Source organism: Dipteris shenzhenensis, chromosome 11 (genome assembly GCF_047967505.1).
Source record: "Dipteris shenzhenensis isolate YYH24624 ecotype China chromosome 11, Dip_SZ_1.0, whole genome shotgun sequence".
In the NCBI taxonomy this organism is placed as follows: Eukaryota; Viridiplantae; Streptophyta; class Polypodiopsida; order Gleicheniales; family Dipteridaceae; genus Dipteris; species Dipteris shenzhenensis.
Window position 1 is genome coordinate 50,716,656 of NC_141606.1, and position 8,877 is coordinate 50,725,532.

Consider the following 8,877-nt stretch of genomic DNA (forward strand, 5'->3'; position numbering starts at 1 on the left):
ATGGCAAAGCGAGCACAAAGATTGTGTGGAGCACTCAATGCTTGAAGCCCAAAGCGTGTGCATGTTGAGGAACTCGTTGTCGCTATTGGATAGTAGCAATCACTTTTGCTTGAACGAAAGGCAGCCACAACAGTAGCAAGGGTAGCTAGGCATGCCCACAATTTTCTTGTAATAAATTTTCTGGGCTTCGGTCATGTTGGGCCGTGTTGTTGTTGGTTGGGGCTACCTTTTTCTTTTGTGGAGCTGCGCTCAATAGTGCAATGCTTTGATTGTGCTGGCTTGGTTGGTCGCATGTGTTCACGTGTTCGTTTCTCGAGAACGGCATTATTTTTCTACATGCTGACCACATCCTATAAATTTTTCCACATACGTTTTTTGTGTTGTATGGTGTGGTGACATGTTGTTCCTTGAATAGTGCGGCCAAAGCATTTGTTGGCGCATTTGGGTTCTCTACAACAACCTTTGCTAAGTTTGCCTCATCTTCGGTTGCCCATTATGTGTAGCAGCGTCTTGCACTTAATGGGGCTAGCGGTGCAATTGTTGTTGGATGCTTGGATTGGTCTAGCTGCTAGCAAAAGGACGTGCTTGGGTGACATTGTTAGTATGCCCACAATGAAGCGTTCTTGCACTGTAGCGCCATCGCTTGCCAACGCAGTGAAAGGGTTGCCAAGGATTCTGTTCATAGCAACCAAGTAGTCATTGATGAGGGTGTGTTGCGCAACAATGCAGACGTGAGTTGTGCTCAGTGGTCGCTATTTTGGTGGTTACTAGTTCTGGCTAGGCTTTCTTCGGAGATTATGGTTGTTGGCTCTGAGTGGTTCTACACGTAAACATGCAAGAAGATATCAAAGAGTGTCTCGTAGCTATGCTGTGGGAAGAATGCTGCAAGGGCCACTAGGATGTTGGTGTTCTTAGGATGGTCCTCTGTGAATTGAAGGTGGGGCTACAGCTTGTGCTTTGCGAGGAGTGACTACATGTCCATTATGTTGTGGATGCGTCGGCATTGCTTTGTTGATTTAATTTATGCTATTTTTAGCTCAAGTGGTGGAAAGCGATCGTGGAATGATTTGTTGCACTGAATTGCAAAAAGCAGTCTATTTGTGCACCACCAAAACAATGAAACCAAACTTCGTGTCTCCTTGTTCGTTCACAGAACTTGTGGTTGTTGACAAGTTGATGGAAAACACAACCTTGTTTTCAAGCGGCTAGCATTCATGCGATGTGGAAGGTGACCCAGGACCGATTCTTCACTTTGAAATGTAGATAGGGGGTAGTGTTTTTCATAGCGTATTGCCAAACTCACACATCCTATGTTTTATTTCCACATATAAGCTTGTATTCTAGCAGTAGTGGGAAAGGAAATGACTTTATTAGGGGGGTTGCGTTGTACACTGGGGGGGAACCAGAAAAGCTGCAAACTAAACACGGTATGCCAATTGGCGTTTGGCCTATATTTACAAGCCAGGAGTTGAACAAGTAACGAGAAAACTTTTTTTGGGGGCGGGTGGCGTTGTACAGACGGTTGTAAGCGGCAAAGGAGAAACTATATGCAGGGGGCAAATGCGGTGACAAAGCCAGTGCTGTTAGCAATGAACTCCTCGGAAGGTCACTTCTCATACATCATGTTCCTCGTTGCTACCACGCTGCGCGAGGGGTACTCAAATGAGCGGACAGTGCAAGTGTAGCACCTCGTCGACATGTGATCCGCGTATTTGAATGGCAACCTGCGCACCATCGCGATGGACAACAAAACCTTTCAAGGATGGGACACATGAAATGGTCTGCGGGCTGTCACAGCCATAGCAGAAAGGTCGGCTGGGGTCCTTATTGACACGTGCTCCCCCATAGGCATTGCATTGGTGCTCCACCAGTGGGTTGTTCAGGCTGATGAAGTGAAGTATGCCAATCACCTACAGTTTGAAACAAAGGAAGTTAACTCATGGCGGGTCCTTGAGTTTCGAAAACTTATTTTACCATTGTACCTTCTTGCCTATCCAAGTTGGGAGACCTGGCTTGTGCATGTCTGCACTAATGCCATGTGGAGGTTGCCTTCGGGGATGGGAGCCAAAATGGTAAAGTCGAAAACTGCAAGTGCGTGCCATGCCCGCATAAAAGAAATATTTTTGGTGACATACATCACCACCCCGTCATTAATGAACTCTTGCACAAGACGTGCTAGTGTGTGCCTCCTCTCCACAACACAAGTCAACTGCGAAGGTAAGGGTTCATGTTAGAGATAGTTGTAGTGACATCCAAAGTGTAAATCTACCGGGTGTTTCAGAGTTTTTTTTAATGTCGTCTTACCATGGTGCGGTCTTCAAGGTTGGGACCATCTGCAATGATGATCTGGTCTGTGGGGGGGCCATCCAAGTCTACCTTCATGATTACGAAAGCGATTGTGTCCATCAAAGCGACAAATGAAGATCTTGTGGCCTCAACTTGGCTCGTTGCCCGAGGTGCATAATCACGAATAGGTTTCTCTGGCACAAACTATATGTTGCCATCGAAGGGCTCGCCCTTGATCACTGTTGTTGTAGCGCCCACTCGAAGCGAGACATAGGAAGAACCACCTTTGCCTACAGCCTTTTTTGCAACTGAGGGTCCCTCAATTCTGTAAAATGAATCCACTTTCAACACTTCCTGTAGCTGGGGGACAAACGCGTGAGGGACATGGAGTGTTATCGTTTCGCAGCATTTCTATGTCGGTGAGTTTCACTCGCATGAAGACAAGATAGGAGACGTCCTTGGCCTTGAAGGTGCCATACTTAGCCAACACTTTCCCTCCAAATGCAAACCGGCCAAGGTGCTAATGGGCAAGATTGGGAGGCTGTTAGGATGCGTGGTCAATGCCTCGTGTAGCATCACTACTTTGCCTTGGAGGACGTCATTATTTGCAGCGACAGGCTACTCTAGAAGCGCGATGGCCTTGCCTTTGTCCTCTTTACAAAATTTTTTCGTGCTATGAGAAGGGCAAACGTATATTGTAATTGCTTGTTCTTGTCTTGAGTAGTGATTGTGCTCCATTACTAAGCATGGTGCGACTACGCTTCTCTACACGCATGCGAAAACCAAAATCTGTATGAGTGTGGTTATTTTGATGTTTTCATAGAAACATTAGAAATTTGCAATTTCATGATTTGGTGTTTGCAAAATAAAATATGTGGTGCTGGAAATTGTTAATGTTCGTTCTTGTTGCATAGTCTAATTTGTTGAAAAAAACGAATGCCTTTTGCTTAGTAAAGACTGTGTACACTTGTCTCCAAACACCAACCATACAAAGAATGTAACCTTCGTAAACCAGAGCAAGAAAACGACAAGCGCGATAACATCGGCGAACAAGGAAATATGTTTGCTCTAGCGTCTTCAAAATTAAACTAGTCTGTGACAGTGCTTATTTCAGCCTCCTCCTCAACAAACTGGTGCTCAATATCCAAAATTAGTTTGCACTGCATCTGCACCATGCACCCTTTGCGTCGTAGCTGTTTCCAGACTAGGAAACAGATGTTTTGTCAATGCTATTTCTTGCAGAAAACATTATATGGAAGCAGCAAAAAACTAAAACGTAGACTATTTCACCTTCAGTGTACACTTCCTCGGCTGCTGCAGCAGGCCTTGACTGTTTTCTTCGTCGGCTTCTTGATAGCGAAATTCTTTAGGAAAGTGGAGTCTCTTGCCATTGGTTTTGGTGGGGTAAATGAAATTGGGACACGGACTGCTGAACACGCAACAGGAGAAGAAGTTTCTACAATGCAGGCACCAGAGACGGAAACGAACCCCTTCTTTGCCAAAGCTTCGACCTCTGCTGTAACAGGATTCATCGTTGGAAGGAAATAGATGATGAACTTAAACCACAAGGCACAACTGAGACGAAAACGTGCGCTACAGGAGATGGGGATCCAACACTAAGTACGTATACTCGAATGAGCAGCGAGAGACCCACAATAGTTCCTTACCTTTTTTTGTTGGTTCCGGTTGCTACTCTAGATCCTGATAGAACTTCACGTGATGACATCGTGCACGTATTTATTGCAAGCACCACCCTGTATCACATGGAGGGAGGTTGAGCATTCAAAGATTGCACAAGCCTGCTGCCTAAATCATAGGCGATGATTAAGAGATCAAGCTCTATAAGAGCATGTATACATTCTACGTAAATAATGAAAAAACTCTGAACTCTATCTTTCGTATTCTGGTTTATGCTGTGAATTGTATCATTGGTATCAGAGCAAGGTTGCTCATCTATTCAGTCATGTCGTCCTCTATGTCTAGCTCCCTCCATCGCCTAGTTCCTGTCTTCGATGGAACAAGCTTTCATGCTTGGAAACGCATGATGATGTTATACCTCAAGGGTGAAGGATACTTCGCCATTGTGAGTGGAACTGAGTTGAAGCCTTAACGCTGACGGAGAAGCCAAGTTGTGGCAGGCCAGAGAAGATAAAGCTTTAGCTGCAATTGGGCTAAGCTTGAAAAAGGAGATCATTCTGGAGGCTTCATGCGACACAAACAAGATCCTCTGGGATTGGCTCATTCAGAGGTATGAGAAACACTCTGAGGTTGAAATATTGCATATATTTCATAAGCTTGATAATCTGCATTATGAAGATGGCAAGGATTTGCGTACCCACATACGCATGATGAAAGAACTCTTTAATCAGCTAGCTTGTTCAGGAGATGATTACAAAGTACCCCTTGAGCAACAGGAGCTCAAGTTGTATCAGTCACTTCCTAGTTCGTGGCATAATTTCAGAAGTTCCTTGATGACTAACAAGAATCTTAGCTGGGAGCAAACGGCAGATGCTCTCTATGAGGAAGAGACTATGAGGATCGATTTGGGTATTATAAAGACAGCCAATTCAAACAACGATCATGCATTGATCTCTAACACAATACCGAGAAGCAACGATCATGCAATGATCTTGCAGATGGATCTTTGTCCAAGTACAAAGCTCGGTTGGTTGCAAAGGGATATTCACAAGTGGCTGTCTTGATTACTTTGAGACATTCTCCCCTGTAGTGAAGCTTACAACTATACAGATTCTACTCGCATATGCTGCTCAGACAAATCTCGACATCCATCAAATGGATGTCAAGACTGCATTCCTCCATGGAGAGCTACGTGAAGAAGTGTATATGCTCCAACCTCCAGCATATGAAAGTTCTACATCCCCACATCAAGTCTGTCGACTTCAAAAATCCATTTATGGACTCAAACAAGCGTCCCGGTCTTGGTTTGAAAAGATTGATTCTTTCTTGCAGGGTCTAGGTTTTGTGTCTTCATCTGCAGATTCCAACCTCTATCTATTCAGACAGTCATCACACATGCTCTTCCTAGCTTTATATGTTGATGATATCATCTTGTTTAGCAATCATACCTTTACCATGTCACGAGTTAAGCAGCAGCTTCATTCTCACTTTGATATGGTTGACCTAGGAGAACTAGGATATTGCCTAGGAATGCAGATAAGTCGAGATCGTTCTAATGGTCGCATTCATTTGTCTCAAGGTAAATACATTCAAGATCTGTTATCTAAGTACCGAATGCTTGATTGCAATCCAGCTGTTATTCCCATGGATCCTAGTGCTCTTTCGCATTTGCACTCATCTTCACCTACATTGAGTCCTTCAGTACCATTTCCTTATCGAAGTTTGGTCGGTAGTCTTCTCTATACTATGGTGTGCTGTAGGCCAGATATTGCCTTTGCTGTCATCACTCTCTCTTAATTCAATTCATCTCCTACCACTATTCACTGGCAACTCCTTAAACGTATCATCAGATATCTTCATGGCACACACAGTTTTGGGCTTTTGTTTCAACGTCAGAGTTCATTTGATTTTGTTGCCTATTCCGATGCTAATTGGGGAACTGATAAGAGCACAGGTAGATCCATTACAGGATGTTGTTTTCTGATTAATGGTACTGCTGTCAGCTGGATCAGCAAAGCTCAGAAGGTTGTTGCACTCTCCTCTACTGAAGCTGAGTATATTTCAGCTTCTACTGCTTCTCGTGAGATTGTGTGGATTAGACGACTGCTGGAAGACATCCTTGGTTCTCTATCTACTCCCACAATTTTGTGGTATGATAATCAGAGCACTATTGCCCTTACCAAGAATCCAATTCTTCATTCAAGAACCAAGCATTTTGCTCTCTATTTTCATTATATTAGGGATCTTGTGAAGGACAATCTTCTTCAAGTTCAATATCTTCCCACAGCTGATATGCCAGCAGATGTATTAACCAAACCACTCCCTCGTCCACGATTTCAGATGTTGAGATCTCTTCTTGGATTGCATCCATCCTCTTCTGAAGGCATCACATAAACGAATCACATATAAGGTGGTGGTGCTTGAGGGGGGGATGATAGAACTTCACGTGATGACATCGTGCACGTATTTATTGCAAGCACCACCCTGTATCACATGGAGGGAGGTTGAGCATTCAAAGATTGCACAAGCCTGCTGCCTAAATCATAGGCGATGATTGAGAGATCAAGCTCTATAAGAGCATGTATACATTCTACGTAAATAATGAAAAAACTCTGAACTCTATCTTTCGTATTCTGGTTTATGCTGTGAATTGTATCAGATCCAAGGTCGTGTTGGTTACCTGGTTGAGAACGACCGTTGGTAGCTCGCTTCAGCCGCATCTGCTCATTTCGCAGGTATAGAAAAGATTAGATACATAGAAGCATCGCCAAACCTCACAGCGTTCTTCAATTAATTTTCTATCATGACGAACCTTGAAGTCGAGAGGTGGCTTCATCAGGACATCCCGGTTTAGGTTCTGCAATACTCATCATGTCTGGAGAAAAGTGACGTTCCAAAAACGAACGAATCAAGAAATTGGAATATGGAAAATGAATGGAAGAATACGAATAACGAAGCAAAGAGGTCTATAAATTGACCGCTACTGGTATCCATCGATTCGCCTGACAATTGTTGGTCTTCATCTGGGCTGCTCATGGTCGTCGGAGGTAATGTGTGAGTGATTGCAAAACAAAATTCGGGTTTCAGAGCAACACATAGATTCGTGTTGCAGAGCAAATCACACACATTCCCGACGGAACGATGTAGAGGATCAGCTTATAACGATCACGAAAGTGGCATTCTGGCACAAATAGAAACTACTCGTTTCCAAGGGATGGTCGACGTTGGAGAGTCGGGAAGAGCTTCTAGGACTTACTACCATCTACAAGGGCTCTCGATTGCTCACGACAGAAGCTCCCTGACACGCAGGCCGTGTATCACGGTGCTTGTTTTGGTCTGGGAACTCGTTTCGAATTGTAGAAGCAATACGCTGATCTCTATAGCTGCTTGCTCTTGTTCCTCCATCTTTCTCTTGCCTTCTGGAGGACCCGGGAATTGGCTCATGACCGCCTGTACCTCCTCCATCCCGCTTCGATAACTTACCTCATTGCACACAGTACCCAACATAATGAAGAGCCTGGCTTTGCTTATTTTCGAAGTTGTCTAGCGCGTCTGCTTGCTGCCCTGGTTCAACGCAACTTGGCATTCGTTCACTTTCTTGCCGGTCGTCCTGTGCAACGGGATACATTTTGAGATTCGTTGTGTCTAGCAATGCACACGTTGATGGAAGAACGTTTAGAATTGAAATGAAATATAGGTCGACCAAAATCGCGCAAACAATTGTAACTACAGAAATGAGAGAGAGACGTTCCAGATCCGCCTGTGAGCGCTTGCTTTTGGAGGAGAAAGTGGCAGATTTTCCATAGGGTCCGGTCATCGTTGCAGGGGGGGGGAAGGAAGTCTCTGCGACGACTGATCCATCAAAGCCTCTAATCTCTATTGTGTGTAACAAACGAAATAAAACAGTTGCTAGGATTCTGCATTGGCCATCAATCTATTGTCGCGCCGCCTGCCATGTAATCCCAGTTCTGGCACAGAAATCCAACGCGAAATCACATTGGTCACAAGGAGTTTACGAATGTCGTATGAGCTATGCGAAGAGCTTCGAGTATTTGGAGCTGATTCACCATCCGTTTCAATGCTCTAAGCATGCTTTCGAGATGTATAGCAAAAATCGTCAGTGGGTTGCTGTGTGAACAGCCAACAAGTAACATGGATGCCAAATAACACTTGCATGAAGAGCTACGACTCGATGGCAAAACTAGTACGAAACTTCAACGAAATGTCTTCGATTGATAAATAGTAACACAATTTTTGTTCACACGTTCATGCAATGCGTTCATGCCTTCAATGATCAATCTATGCAATCTATACAATCATCTCATCTTACGAAACACTTACAAAATTAACAGGTGCGGTCAACCTGCATAGGCTTTGATCTTGCACAACTTCGAACCAATTATTCTTAACATGCAGGGCTTTGTATGCGGAAAGATCGTTGAGCAAGGGGGATAAGAAACAGATGGTGATAGCGTCGAGTAGGGGAGAAGCGGGGAAATAGAGATGGCGATGGCTATGAGAAAATAGGATTTCATAGGGATTGAACTGCGAAGCACTCCAAGCACACAACAGACGAGCATGCGATGCAACTAGAGAAGAGGCTAGAACCATCATCCTCATAGCTTGCAATCACAAAGAGATAGCAGCCATGGCGAAACGAGTTGTTCTGTGTGCAAGCTACCTCAAGGGCTGCCTCTCTTGCAGTGCAAGCATTCTGCGTCTGTGGGGAAGGACGGTAGGGAAGGATATGAAGGTTGATTTGAAGCCATCCATAGATAGCTGGAGGAAGAGGGCGACGTAGGATTGATTGTAACGATGCCAACGTTCACTGCGGACTGGTTCGGCGAGCGATTGCAAGGCGCAGAGCACGGAAGAGGTGAAGGCGATGAAAGCTGGCCATGCAACTCAAAACCCTCATGCAAACTGTAAGTCAATCGTTTGGAATACAGAAGT